The sequence below is a fragment of the Acomys minous genome (assembly GCF_964271855.1).
Source record: "Acomys minous genome assembly, chromosome: 3".
Classification (NCBI taxonomy): Eukaryota; Metazoa; Chordata; class Mammalia; order Rodentia; family Muridae; genus Acomys; species Acomys minous.
The window spans coordinates 9,501,812-9,516,022 of record NC_140485.1 but is presented as its reverse complement, the minus strand read 5'-3'; the positions used below and the strand labels follow the sequence as shown (position 1 = coordinate 9,516,022).

At 43.7% G+C, this 14,211-nt stretch overlaps 1 pseudogene across 1 annotated transcript; it reads left to right on the top strand.

Moving 5' to 3' along the window:
- Window positions 1-12,363: 12,363 nt before the first annotated feature.
- On the top strand, window positions 12,364-12,644 carry LOC311593119 (dolichyl-diphosphooligosaccharide--protein glycosyltransferase subunit TMEM258-like; annotated as a pseudogene). Its single transcript has one exon. The product of its transcript is annotated as a dolichyl-diphosphooligosaccharide--protein glycosyltransferase subunit TMEM258-like (transcript).
- The last annotated feature ends 1,567 nt before the right edge of the window (window positions 12,645-14,211 follow it).

The window sequence follows — 14,211 nt, the reverse complement described above, 5'->3', positions numbered from 1 at the left end:
TGTTGTAAAAACGTACCATGTCAGAGAAGACAGTGTTGGACTATGCTAAGGAAAATCTCATAGAAGATGTGGCATTCGGAGTATGTCTCAAAAGAGAGGAATGAGGAGAAACATCCATGTCAAGACCGGGAGGAGGAAGATTTAGGAAGAAAGAACAGACACCAAAGTCCCAGGGAGCTCTCATGACAGCGAGAAGCGTAGCAAAGCATCTCTCGCCTCTCCTTCCTCATGATCATCACAATCATCATCAATGGCCCTGTGGCATATTTAATAATCAGGTGGGTTTTGGGTAAATTGAATCCCTATACCCTGACTATGATTGTTGGAAGTAGCACTTCAGGGACCCAGAGCTGGTCAGGCTCTAGACAAAGATAAACAACTCTACAAGCAGTTTCACCATACGGAAGCCCCAGAGGCCTAAACAGAAGTGTGCTGATCTTTCCCCAACTGCAAGTCCAGAGAACAGGCTCAGGTTTCATCCAAAACAACCAGCGGTTTCTCCTGCTTCTCCTTTAACATCATAATTGGCAGGCTGTGGGCCAAATAAATGTTAGTTTGTCTTGGGTAAATGGTTTAAATATGTGTTTCAGCATTAAAATGGTCCAAAACCAACACATTGCATTGCTTTCAAGTGCCTTTTTGACCTGCCCTCAGTAGAAACCAGATTAATTTACAGTTATATAAGTGAAATGCCTTCATCTTCCGAGGGACCATTCTGCCCTCTGTGATTCCAAGATCATGAGATAGGCGCCTTCTTTTCAGTCCACTTTTCTTTTAGCTGTGAACTATGGAACACATGCGTCAAGTTTTAGTTTTATAGTTTTTAAAACCATGCCATGAATAATACCCAAAACATCAGTATTCAACCGAATTAGTACCATAACTGATGGGGAGAATGTTTGGACTGAGTCTGTGGTCAACTGTGCTTTTCTGTAGTTCATTCTATAAGTACAGTGCAATTGGACTAGGAAAATCCAAAATATCCCTAGAAGCACTTAAACAGAATTTAAAAATAGAAATTGTATGTGATGTGGCCATTTAAATCTCTATTTACCATAAGAAAAATTATTTCTTGGGAGCCAAGTTATGTTCAGTAAAAACAATGTTTTTCCCCCAAGGCAGAATCTCTCTGTGTAGCTTTGGCTGTCCTGGACTCACTTTGTAGACCATGCTGGCCTCGAACTCACAGCAAGGAGCCTGCCTTTGCCTCCTGACTGCTGAAATTAAAGGTGCACCACCACACCAGGCAACAAATTTCTTAAAGTACAAGAGTATCTCTCTGGATTCTCAAAATGTGAGGTCTGCTCATACAAATGTTGACACGCTGTCCTTGTATAGCCGTAGTTCTAAAGATGGGGAGGAACCTATGTTGCACACTGTTACGTTCTACCTAGATCTTCCCAGATCCCATCCCTCGTTTCTGTGTTAGCTTCCAGTTACTGTGACAAATACCCGAGACAAGTCAACTTAGAAATAAGAAAGGGGGCTGGAGAGATGGCTCAGTGGTTAAGAGCGGCGCCTGCTCTTCCGAAGGTCCTAAGTTCAATTCCCAGCAACCACATGGTGGCTCACAAGCATCTACAATGTCATGAGATGCCCTCTTCTGGCCTGTGGGCGTGCATGCAGGCAGAACACTGTATACATAATAATAAATAAAAAAAAATCTTAAAAAAAAAAAAAGAAAGAAGAAAGGTTTGTTTTGGTTTGTGACCTTGCAAAGTCTGGACATGTGGTGGTGTGACACACTACAGCAGGAACATGGCCATATGTGAATGAAAAGGGGAAACTGACCAAGGACTACTTGGAAATTGCACCCTCTATGAGCTGACGTCCTTCGTAGGCCCCACATCCTAATGGTCCCATACCTCCCAACAGAGGCACGGAAAAAGGACCAAGGCTTAATACGTGGACCTTCCAGGGACCCTTAAGTGCCAAAATGGTAGCAAGTGTGTGCATGCATGTGATTTCTTCACTTAGGCTTCTGTGTTTTTGTTTTGCTTTGTTTTGTTTTTGTTTTTGTTTTTTGAGACAGAGTCTTTCTGTATTAGCGATCTGCTTGCCTCTGCCTCTCAAGTGCTGGGATTAAAGGTGTGCACCACCATGCCCCGTTTGTGCTTTTGTTTTTAACATCCAGTGCCTGTTGCTCTCTTTGGCATTCATTCCTGGACTTAGAGAGCCATTTTGCCCACTTTGCTGGGACCTGAAAGTTTCTGATGGTTATTGCTCCCCCTCCCAGCAAGGGGGTTAGAAGGGCATAATACATTACATATATGTATGAAAGTGCCACAATGAAACTTGTTATATAATAATATATGCTAATATAAATTAAGTTCAAAAAGACCATTAAGAGAACTATTTATGCAGGCCGGGCGTGGTGGCGCACGCCTTTAATCCCAGCACTTGGGAGGCAGAGGCAGGTGGATCTCTGTGAGTTCGAGGCCAGCCTGGTCTACAAAACCAGACTAGGACAGCCAAGGCTACACAGAGAAACCCTGTCTCGAAAAACCAAAAAAAAAAAAAAAAAAAAAAAAGAGAGAGAGAGAACTATTTATAATTAAATATAGCATCATTTATAGTTGCTTTCAGAATTACCATTATTGGTGTTCTTTGTTTCTTTGAATTATTGTCTGATGTCATTGTCTATATTTTTGGTTTTAGTTGTGGAAGATGATGTTTTTTACTAGACATGTGGTTTCTTTGTGTAGCCTTGGCTGTCCTGGAATCTCTTTGTAGAGCAGTTTGGCCTCAAACTCAGAGATCTGCCTGCCTGTGCCTCCCTGAGTGCTGGGATTACAAGTGAGTGCCACCATGCTCAGATTTTTGACTCCTTTATCTTTTTGTTGGTTGGTTGGTTGGTTGGTTGGGTTATTTTATTTTATTTTATTTGTGTTTTTCCATACAGGGTTTCTCTGTGTAATCTTGGCTGGCCTGGACTCGCTTTGTAGACCAGGCTGGCCTCGAACTCACAGAGATCCGCCTGCCTTTGCCTCCCAAGCACTGGTATTAAAGGTGTGTGCCACCACAACCCGGCTGTGTTTCCTTTATCTTAATTCATGTGTTTGTGTGGGTAGTGATAATCTTGGAAGTCAGATGTGTCTAATCCCTTATAGCCAGAGTTACAGGCAGGCAGTTGTAAACTGACATGGATGCTGGGAATTGAACTTGGGTCCTTCTGAGTAATAATGACTGAGCCATTTCTCCAGCCCTTCTTTTTCCTTTGTTTTGTTTTTTGTTTTTCCAGACAGGGTTTCTCTGTGTATCCCTGGCTGCTCAGCAAGCAGTTTGTAGACCAGGCTGGTCTCGAAGTCAGAGATTCTCCTGCCTTGGCTGCCCATTAAAGGCACGTACCACCACACCCTGCACTCTTTTTTTCCATTTAAAATGAAATCAACTGTTGATTTTCTTTGGCTTCATTTGACCTAAGGGCTATTTTTCTGTTACTGTGGCATGGTTCCTCTTTGTTTTTCTTTTCTTCCTTCCTTCCTTTTTTTTTTTTTTTTTTTTTTCCGAGACAGGGTTTCTCTTGTAGTCCTGGCTGTCCTGGACTCGCTTTGTAGACCAAGCTAACCTTGAACTCAGAGAAATCTGCCTGCCTCTGCCTCCTAAGTGCTCTGATTAAAGGTGTACGCCACCACATCTGGCTGTTTTTCATTTGTTAGCCTAAATGTGTCTAAGTAGCTGGGCCTGGTGGCACATCCCAGCACTCAGGAGGCAGAGGCAGGTGGATCGCTGTGAGTTCGAGATCAGCCTGGTCTACAAAGGGAGTCCAGGACAGCCAAGGCTACACAGAAAGACCCTATCTTGAAAAGCCAAAAAAAAAAAAAGTGTCTAAGTATGGAACATTTGTGCTCTTGTAGTTCAGGGTGATATTTCTTTTTAAATTTGGTAGTTAGTGTTTAGCATATTTTTTTAAAAATGTTGGAGTCCACAGAGCCCTTATGGGACCCTGCAGAGGCTGGGGTGTAATGCCCAAGTTGTGAAACCCACAAAGACCACCAGGAATCAGCTAGATACAAATCACACAGAGTGTCATTTATTAGTCAAGCTCAGAGCCTGGACCCCCCAGGCCCCTTGTGAGGAGGGAAGATGGCATCCCCTAGTGCTGGGGAAACAGTTTTTAAAGCAAAAACCTGCAGGCAGGGGGTTTCCAAGCCTTTTCCAAGCCTTGCAGTTACAGGATAGTTTAGAGGGGTTCAGGAAAGTTGCCCTTTAAGCTGATTGGCCGGGAGACCAGGGCCAGACAGCAGGAGGGAATTGAACTCAGGACCTCTGGAAGAGCAGACTGTGCTCTTAACCACAGAACCATCTCTCCAGCCCTAGAACTCATTTCTCTTTTTTTAATTCATTTTTTATTTAATTAATTTATTCAGATTACAAGTCAACTGTTATCCTGTCACTTGTATCCTCTCGTTCCTCGCTCCCTCCCACTTTCACTCTATTCCCCTCTCTTAGGTTTATGACCGGGGGGGGGGGGGGGGGCGACCTCCTCCCCCACTGTATGGTCATAGGCTATCAAGTCTCATCTTGTTAGCCTGCTTATTCTTTCTCTGATTGCCACCAGGCCTCCCCACCAAAGGGAAGTGGTCAAATATGGGGCACCAGAGTTCATGTCAGAGTCAGTCTCCACTCTCCACATAACTGTAGAGAATGTCCTGTCCATTGGGTAGATCAGAGTAGGGATTCAATGTTTACTACTTGTATTGTCCTTGGTTAGTGCAATAGTTTCAGCAGACCACCTTGGGCCCCAATCCTCCTTTCACGATGTTCTTCTTGTAGGTTTCTAGGACTCTCTGGATCCATTTCCCCATCTCCTATATTTCTCTTACCTAGAGTCCCAGTAGGATGTCCTCACATCTATCCCAATCTCCTGGAAAGTGAAGACTTTCATGGGACATGCCTTTTTGGCTAGTGCCCAATTATAAGCGAGTATATACCATGTGAGTCTTAGAACTCATTTCTTAAAAAAGTAAACAAAACCTGTTCTGATTCTGATGCCCTGTGTAGTATTCAGAATAATAATCTCCCAAGGATTTCTCTGTCTGGATCCCCAGGACGTATGGGTATGTTATAATATGATTAATTTATTCAGACTTTAACCACCATGATAAATATGCAAAATAATCAGCTGCTAAAGATAAAATGTTTTGGCTTCCAGTTCAGAGGTTTCATCTCATGATTGGTTAGCCTGCTGCATTTGGGCCTGTGGTAGAACAGCACATGCTGAATGTGACATGCAGCAAAATAAAGTCACTCAAGTCCATGACCAAGGAGCAAATAGGCATACTGGCTGGTTGTATGTCAACTTGACACAAGTTAGAACCATCATAGAAGAAGGAGTCTAAATTGAGAAAATGCCTCCATCAGATCTGGCTACAAGGCATTTTTTTTTTTTGGTTTTTCAAGACAGGGTCTCTCTGTGTAGCCTTGGCTGTCCTGGACTCGCTTTGTAGACCAGGCTGGCCTCGAACTCACAGGGATCCGCCTGCCTCTGCCTCCCAAGTGCTGGGACTAAAGGCATGTGCCACCACGCCCAGCTTACAAGGCATTTTTTAAATTGATGATCCGTAGGGGAGGGTCCAGCCCGCTGTGGGTGGTGCCATCCCTTGGCTGGTGGTCCAGGGTTCTATAAGAAGGCAGGCTAAGCAAGCGATGTGAAACAAGTCAGGAAGCAGCACCCCTCAATGGCCTCTGCATCAGCTCCTGCCTCCAAGTTCCTACCCTGCTTGAGTTCCTGCCTTGACTTCCTTTGGTGATGAACAACCATGTGGAAGCATAAGTTGAATAAACCCTTTCCTCCCAAACTTGCTTTTGATCATGGTGTTTTTTCACAGCAATAGTAACCCTAACTAAGAAATGTTGGTACCAACTTACCAGAGGACTGCTGTGACAGACCTGACATATTTTGAGAAGGATTGTAGAAGGACTTTGATACTTTGCGCTAGAAAAGCCATTGACTGTTGAGAGTTCAGTAGGATGTTCTGTAGGAGCTTGGAAGGTAAGAATGTTGAGAGAGTGCAGAAGATGGAGGCCTGACTTGTGAGGTTTCAGAGGGAAATTTAAATTTTACCAGGGATCACTTGGTATTTTGAATTAAGATTCTGTCATTATTGTCAGCTGGGGCAGAAGAGACTAGCATCATTGAAGTGAAACCTTTGATAGTAGTTAGCTGGAACTAAGAAATAAGAGGTGATTAAGAAAAAACAACATAGCCGGGTGTGGTGGCGCACGCCTTTAATCCCAGCACTCAGGAGGCAGAGGCAGGCGGATCGCTGTGAGTTCGAGGCCAGCCTGGTCTTCAAAGGGAGTCCAGGACAGCCAAGGCTACACAGAGAAACCCTGTCTCAAAAAAACCAAAACCAAAAAAAAAAAAAAAAAAAAAAAAAAGAAAAAGAAAAGAAAAAAAGAAAAAACAACATGCTGGGGGTGGTGGCACATGCCTTTAATCCCAGCACTTGGGAGGAAGAGGCAGGTAAATCTTTGTGAGTTTCAGGCCAGCCTGGTCTACAAAGCCAGTCCAGGACAACCAAGGCTACACAGAGAGACCCTGTCTCAGAAAAAAAAATAATAAAACAACAACAACAACAACAACAAAAAGACAACAAGGGAAATGCAAATCAAAAAACTCTTACACCTCTCAGAATGGCTAAGATCAAAATCTCATGTGACAGCACATGCTGGCGAAGATGTGGAGAAAGGGGAGCACTCTTCCACTGCTGGTGGGAGCACAAACTTGGACAACCACTTTGGAAATCAATCTGGTGTGCTTTCTCAGAAAATTGGAAATAGCTCTACCTCACTGCCCAGCTACACCACTCCTGGAGACATACCCAAAAGATGTTGCACCACACAACAAGGACACTTGCTCAACTATGTTCATAGCAGCTTTATTCATAATAGCCAGAATCTGAAAACAACCTAGATGTCCCTCGATCAATAAATGGATAAAGAAACTGTGGTACATTTACACAGTAGAACACTGCTGAGCTATTAAAAACAAAGAAATCATGAAATTTGCAGGAAAATGGGTGGAACTGGAAAAGATCATCCTGAGTGAGGTAACCCAGATCCAGAATGACACACATCGTATATACTATGGGGTGGATGGGAAAGGGACTCTTGTTGAGGTTTTAATTGCTGCTAGGATGATCTGGCATGCCTTTTCCATCCCAACCAAACTAAAGACCAGAAGACCTATCTTGTTTTACTCAGAGACACTGGAGAAACTTTAACATATAAATACTATTATAGGCAGCTAAAATTGGGAATAGTAATCCAACCATCCCAAATCTTGTGGAGTATGAAAGAAGGATCAAGGTAGCCAGGTGGAGCTTGAACTTGCGAAAGGGAAGGATGATGATGGGGCTCTGCTTTGGCCCGAAGAGAATGAGTAAATGATTATGATTTTTTATCCCACTAAACCTTGAATAGGAACTAAAGTTGGAGCCGGGCGTGGTGGCACACGCCTTTAATCCCAGCACTTGGGAGACAGAGGTGGGCGGATCACTGAGTTCGAGGCCAGCGTCATCTACAAAGCAAGTCCAAGACAGCCAAGGCTACACAAAGAAAACAAACAAAAACAAAAACAAAAACAAAAAAGAAAAAAAAAAGAAAAAAGGAACTAAAGTTGGGGGTTGGAAAGTCCAGAAAAACTCAAATGAGAAAGACTACTTTTTCTAAAGATTTTGTGTGTGTGTATGTGTGTGTGTGTGTGTGTGTGTGTGTGTGTGTCTGTGTCTGTGTCTGTGTCTGTCTGTGTGTCTGTGTCTGTCTGTCTGTCTGTCTGTCTGTCTGTCTATGAGGGTGGGTACATGTGCCATGAAGTATGTGTGGAGGTCAGAGCACTGTTGTAGAAAGACGAATTAGGGGCTGGAGAGATGCCCTCTTCTGGCCTGCAGATGTATACACAGGCAGAACACTGTACACATAATAATAAAATTATTTTTAAAAAGAGAAATTATTATTTCTATATTAAATAATGCAATTAAAAAAAGAAAACAAAGCCAGGTGTGGTGATGCACTCCTTTAATCCTAGCATTTGGGAGGCAGATGCAGGTGGATCACTTTGAGTTTGAGGCCAGCCTGGTCTACAAACTGAGTCCAGGACAGCCAAGACTACACAGAAAAACCCTGTCTCAAAAAACAAAAGAAACAGGCCGGGCGTGGTGGCGCACGCCTTTAATCCCAGCACTCGGGAGGCAGAGGTAGGCGGATCGCTGTGAGTTCGAGGCCAGCCTGGTCTACAAAGTGAGTCCAGGATGGCCAAGGCTACACAGAGAAACCCTGTCTCGAAAAACGAAAAAAAAAAAAAAAAAAAAAAAAAAAAAAAAAAAACAAAAGAAACAAACAAACAAATCGGCAACGATTTTCTTTTCTTTCTTTCTGTTTTCTTTTTTTAAAGATTTATCTATTTATTTAGTATACAATGTTCTGCCTGTATGTATGCCTGCAGATCAGAAGAGGGCACCAGATCTCATTATAGATGGTTGTGAACCACCATGTGGTTGCTGGGAATTGAACTGAGGACCTCTGGAGGAGCAGCCAGTGCCCTTAACCTCTGAGCCATCTCTCCAGCCTGTCAACAGTTTTCTTTCTTTTGGTTTTTCAAGACAGGATTTCTCTAGGTAGCCTTGGCTGTCCTGGACTCACTTTGTAGACCAAACTGGCCTCGAACTCACAGTGCTCAGCCTGCCTCTGCCACCCGAGTGCTGGGATTAAAGGTGTGCGCCACCACGCCCGGCTAGCAGTTTTCTTTAACCAGCCAGTTCACCAATAACTGACGCAGAGAGACTATGATTTGTTATTAAACTGTAAGCCCTGCGCTGGATTGATTTTGAACTACTCTAATCCTGACTTAAGAGCCAATCACTTGCCAATCTGATGACTCCAGGGACAGCCTCTGCTCCATCAGTCTGTCCTTACAGCTTCAGGGTGGCTTCTCTCTCTCTCTCTCTCTCTCTCTCTCTCTCTCTCTCTCTCTCTCTCTCTCTCTCTGGCTTCCTCCCCTTCTTCTGCTCTGCTCTTTCTCCTCTCTCCTCTCCTCTCTCAAGCCTAATGGCAGGAACCTAAAACTCCTTCTACTTCTCTTGTACCCAGTCATAGGCTTCAGCATCTTTAGTTAGCCAATCAGGGATAACTGGGGAACATTCCTTATCATCACACGGTTACAGGAGATAGTTCAACATTCACAACAATACCCATGACAAGGGGGTAACCAGATCTCAAGGCACTGAAATCAGCATTTGAAAACACACCTGGACCTTCCTCCAACAGACCACAACTCCCAGAAGTCAGTTCTCTCCTGCAGTTCTGGTCATCAGGCTTGTACGGGAAGCACTTCAACCCACTGAGCCAACACCTGCCTCACAACATTTTTTAAAAATATTTTTATTTAACTTTTTAATTTATGTGCATTGGTGTGAGGGTGTCAGATCTTGGAGTTATAGACAGTTGTGAGCTGCCATGTGGGTGCTGGGAATTGAACCCGGGACCTTTGGAAGAGCAGACAGTGCTCTTAACCACTGAGCCAACTCTCCAGCCCTCATAACATTTTTTAAACTTTATTTTTTATTATAGTGTGTGTGTGCATGCGCGCGCATGTGTGTTCATGTATTGCACACCATGACACACCTACAGAGGTCAAAGGACAACTCTTGGGACTATGTTCTCTTCTTCTACCATGGTTCCGGTAACCACGTGATGATCAGGAATGTTCCCAGAGGAGACAGGTTATCATTAATATCACCCAGCTGCAAGCACTCCCCGTGACCGACAACAACAGCCTGCCTGGGAGATATTCTATGCTATGGAGGAAACCAACCCGCTTCCTTTTGGATTTAAGTTCCACTCCATGAGATGGTGCTCAAACTTAGCACCACTAAAATGGCCAAGAACCTGGGATTCCATAGCATGGGTCTAAGATGAAACTCTAGTACTATTTATTATTCTGCTAAGGAAACATAACTATAAAGACTCCTAAAAAACATAGCGTCATACCCAAAGATCAGTGCCTTGCTCGGCCCTCAGCCGAGAAGCTTCTTCTTGCAGCACATGGGAACTAACACAGAGACCCACATCTGGACAGTGCATAAAGAGCGTGAAATATTGGGTCCCTTAGACCCAAGTGGGGTGTCTCCATCTAATCCCTCCCCTCAAGGCTCAGGTATCTATATGGAAGATTGTGAGAGCTAGCAGTGATGGCTGACTACAGGGAAACAGTGTCTTCCAGACCCAGCAAGAGTGATGCACATATGAACTTACAGAGAGTGTGGCAGTGTGCACAAGGGTTGCACAGGTTCAAACCAGATTAGGTCCCAGAACTGAGAGGAGGAAGTAGACATGGGGTTCCACTGCTAACCAAGAAGCCATTTGCAACTGATGCCCACCAGCAAAGGGAAAATCGGTTTTCTCCAATGGACTGTCACTGGCTATATCAACCACACTCCAGACCAGGCCCATGCCCAGGAGTAGTTGACCAATACAAAATGAACTCAATGGCATTTTTTGTGTGGACTTTTTATTTCATTTTGATTTGTTTGGGCATTTCTCCCCTTACCTGTTCCCTTACCTTTAGCCTGATTGTTTTGATTTTTGGTCTTGTGTTTTGGTGGGGATTTTTGCTATTTCTCATTTTGTTTCTTATTTGTTTTTGTTGGTTAGTTGTTTGTTTGTTTGTTTGGTTGGTTGGTTGGTTGGTTTGTACTGAAAGAGGGAGGAAGAGAAAAAAAACATAAAATTGGATGCGTGGGGAAATGGGGAGGATCTGGGAGAAGTTGGGGAAGGGGAAAACGTGATCAAAATAATAAAAAGTGATAAAGATAAGTTAAATTAAAAGAACAAATAGATGTGAGCACAAAGTACATAGAACTTTAATCCTTCTCTCGGCACGTGTCCGGAGAGAAAAGATCTCAAGCCCGGTCTGGGTCTCATTCTGGGATTTGAAATCTCCAAACAAGTTTCCAAACTCATACTTTTGATTGAGCTCACTTCCCAGAATTTGTTCCTGGCCTTTTCCAATTACAGAGTATGATTCAGAATCATAGTTGATGATCCTACAAAATAAAACTTAATATGACTTTTTATACTTAGGGAAATGAAAATGCTGTGAGGTGTTCTTCTGATATATTTCACAGCAATCATCGTGTGAATCCAGCAAGGGGTAATTAGACTTCCTCTAAAAGAGCGAACACATATCTCATACCACACACACTAGTACACACAAACACCCACACACCCACACACCATGGATCCCACTGTGTAGACCAGGCTGGCCTCGAACTCACAGCGATCCGCCTGCCTCTGCCTCCTGAGTGCTGGGATTAAAGGCGTGTGCCACCACGCCTGGCTAATGGCCCAGTTTTTAAAGAGAGTGTGTTCTGACCTTATTTCTAAAGGACGTGGGCTATGTGGCTTGAATTTATTTTCCTTTTGCTAATTACCAGTTCCTTGTCAGCAGTGTTTATCATCATCATTATTATTGGTGAGTGAATCATCCTTTTTCACAAAATCTGTTTTCCAGGCTCCCCTGCCTGAGAGCTGGCTCACAGTCCACCCATGGGAGCCAAGACAAGCCTTTCGGATGAGTCTTTTTTGCATTTCCCTGTTAAATCCTTTTGCTCTCCAATCTGAGACCAATGTCTTGTGAACAACTGCCTGCTTTTACATTTCTGGACTGACATTTGTCTTCCTCTCAAACCAAAACATTTTTTCCATCCTTCTGAGACCAGGTCAGATACACTTAATAAGACATCATGGAAGAAACAGACCTGGCTGTGGTCTACTGTTGTCCAGGACAGACCTGTGAGTTCTGTGCAAATGAATGGATTGCCAGGAAAGTTTTGGAGACCCACACCCTCCTTGTACTCATAAAATAAGATGGCAAGTGAAATTCTAATCAATATACTAGCATAGAGCTGCTTCAAATATGTATTTGATCTTTTAAAAATTAAAAGCCTTTATTTTAGGGTCTAGTTAAGAGCACTTGCTGCTCATCTAGAAGATTTAGTTCCATCCAGTTCCAGGGGATCTAACGCCCTCTTCTGGGCTGTATGGGCACCCATACTCACATATGTGCACCTCTCCCTTATGGCCATAATTAAAAATAAATGAGCCGGGCCTGGTGGCACACACCTCTAATCCCAGCACTCGGGAGGCAGAGGCAGGCAGATCGCTGTGAGTTCGAGGCCAGCCTGGTCTACAAAGCGAGTCCAGGACAGCCAAGGTTAACACAGAGAAACTCTGTCTCGAAAAACCAAAAAAAAAAAAAAAAAAAAAAAAAAAAAAAAAAAAAGTTAAAATATGCAGATTAAAAGTTTTACACTTTGGTCTCCCAGTGGCCGACCAGTGGTTTATCCAGTGTGGGGCAAAATGGAGCTCGAGGCCATGAGTAGCTATACCAGCCCCATGGGAACCCTGGCTGTCTTCCCACTCCTGACTGTGGTGCTTCTGGCCATCGGCGTATTCTTTCCACCTGGTTCTTTGTTTACGAGGTCACCTCCACCATGGACACGCGTGGCATCTACAAAAAGCTCCTCCTCTCCTTGGTGGCCTCATTCTTCATGGGCTTTGGAGTCCTGTTCCTCCTGCTCTGGGTTGGCATCCATGTCAGGATACCTACCAGGAAGCTCACAAAGTCCCTGCTTTTGTAAATTAATTTTTTACCCTTGCCACACTTGTGCACCTGCTGTTTCCAATAAAGGCAGATGTATGACAAGTCTGCCTCCTATCTGTTCGGAAAAAAAAATTTTTTTTACACTTTGATATAAACTCCAAATTGTAAAAACAGTATCCACATATGTTGTAGTTAGTGTTTCTATTGCTGCAACAGAACACTACTAACCAAAGGCAAAAGCTGGAGAGGAAAGGGTTTACTCAATGTATATTTCCACATTGCTGCTCATCACCAAAGGAAGTCAGGACAGGAACTCAAACAGGGCAGGAACCTGAAGGTAGGAGCTGATGCAGAGGCTGTGGAGGGGTGCTGCTTACTGGCTTGCTTCACGTGACTTGCCCCGCCTACCATCTTATAGAACCCAGGACCACCTTCCCCGGGATAGGCCCATGCACAGTGGCCATGCACAGTGGGCTGGGCCCTCCCCGAATTGATCACTAATTGAGAAAGTGCCTTAGCGCTGGATCTCGAGGAGGCATTTCCTCAACTGAGGCTTTTATCTCTCTGATGACTCTGGCTTGTGTCAAGATGACACAAGACCAGCTAGTACAATGTGCCTTTATATTTTTTACTTGTCTTCTCAAAAGTTACAACTTACATGGCTGAGCTGGTAAGTTTTTGTTGTCAACTTGATAGAACCTAGGGTCACCTGGGAATAAAGACCCTTAATTGGAAGTTGCTCAGATCAAAACTGGCATGGGGCTGTATCTGTAAGGTATAGTCTTGATTGACGATTGGTGTGGGAGGGCCCAGCCCACTGTGGGCAGCGTCATCCCTAGGCAAGTGGATCTGAGATATGAGAGAAATGTAGCTGGGGCAGCTGAAAGGAGCCAGTAAGCAGCATTCCTTCATGGTGTCCGCTTGAGTTCTTTCCTTGGCCTCTCAGTAGTTGTGACCTGGTATGAGCCAAATAATCCCCTTTCTCTCCTAAGTTGCTTTTGGTCATGGTGTTTCTTTATCACATAACAGAAAGAACTCTCATAGTAGGCTACACATCAGTGATCATACTCTTCTGCCTTATCCATAGGAACCATATGTTACTTTAATTTATAATATCTCTTCAGCCTTGTTTTATTTTGGACAGTAACTTAATTGTTAGTTTGTCATGACTTTGACATCTATGGGTTGACTATTTGGAGCCAGTTATTTTGTGAAACGTCTTTTTTTTTTTTTAATTAAAAAATGTTTGACAAGCCAGGTGTGGTGGCACATTTTTTTAATCCCAGCACTTGGGAGGCAGAGGCAGGTGGATCACTGAGTTCCAGGCTAGCCTGGTCTACAGAGTGAGTTCCAGGACAGCAAGGCTACAAAGAGAAACCTCATCTTGAAAAACAGAAAAGGTAGAAGAAGAAGAAGAAGAAGAAGAAGAAGAAGAAGAAGAAGAAGAAGAAGAAGAAGAAGAAGAAGAAGAAGAAGAAGAATGTTTCAGTGATTAGGTGTGGTAGCACACACCTTTAGCACTAGCACTCAGAAGACAAAGGCAGGAAGATCTCTGTGAGTTTAAGTCCAAACTGGTTTATTTATCAGAACGATACAGTGAAACC